Genomic DNA, 777 nt, shown 5'->3' on the forward strand with positions numbered 1-777 from the left:
ATGTCTACTACAATATCCATCAGAAAAAGCTTTGAAAAGATGGTTTCTTACCTCATAGTAAGAAGTTAATCTTCTGTAAAGGCAAAGAAGAGCCACAAAGCATAACACGGCACTCCTTTTTACTCAAGATATTCAACCACTGAAATGACAATTATACCTTTAAGAGTATAAAAAAAAAGAGTGGAAAACAGCAACTCAATTGGCCATGCATAGATTAAATAAACCAGTTTGGTTTTTGTTTTTGTTTTTGTTTTTTAAAGGCCTAGGAATTGTTGGAAGCTTGGAAACCCAAAATCAAAAAGAAATAAAAGCAAAGTCCTTGTGCATAACCACTCTAGTATCAAAAGCATCTTGGGCTATAAGAACTGGATCTTGGCTGTGACCTGTTGCGACTGTAGTAAGGAGAAGGTGACTTTCTTTATCGGTAATCATAATCTTCGTCTCTGTCATAGCCTTGATCATATCCTCTATCATAGTTAGAATCTCGTCTACCACTGCAGCTGCCTCCACCGCCACTGCCAGCTCCTCCTCTACTACCTCCATTGCTATGAGTTGGTCCTCCCCACGTAAATGCCTGGTGTAGGTGTGTGTGCTCTCTTAGTGATAGAATAATCCACACGAATTCTTCTACCATCCAGCTCCATCCCATTTGTTTTTTCCATAGCCTCCTTAGAGTCATCTATCCTCTCAAAACACCTGAAAACAAATCCACGTGACCTCCCAGTTCACTGATCATAAACCATATTAACATTATCAGTGCTCTCTCTCTTTCTCTCT

General features: G+C 39.4%; 1 pseudogene; it reads right to left on the reverse strand.

Moving 5' to 3' along the window:
* Positions 1 to 340: 340 nt before the first annotated feature.
* Positions 341 to 777, reverse strand: part of LOC116080441 — an 807-nt pseudogene continuing 370 nt past the window's right edge.

Source organism: Mastomys coucha, unplaced genomic scaffold, assembly GCF_008632895.1.
Source record: "Mastomys coucha isolate ucsf_1 unplaced genomic scaffold, UCSF_Mcou_1 pScaffold6, whole genome shotgun sequence".
NCBI classification, from domain to species: Eukaryota; Metazoa; Chordata; class Mammalia; order Rodentia; family Muridae; genus Mastomys; species Mastomys coucha.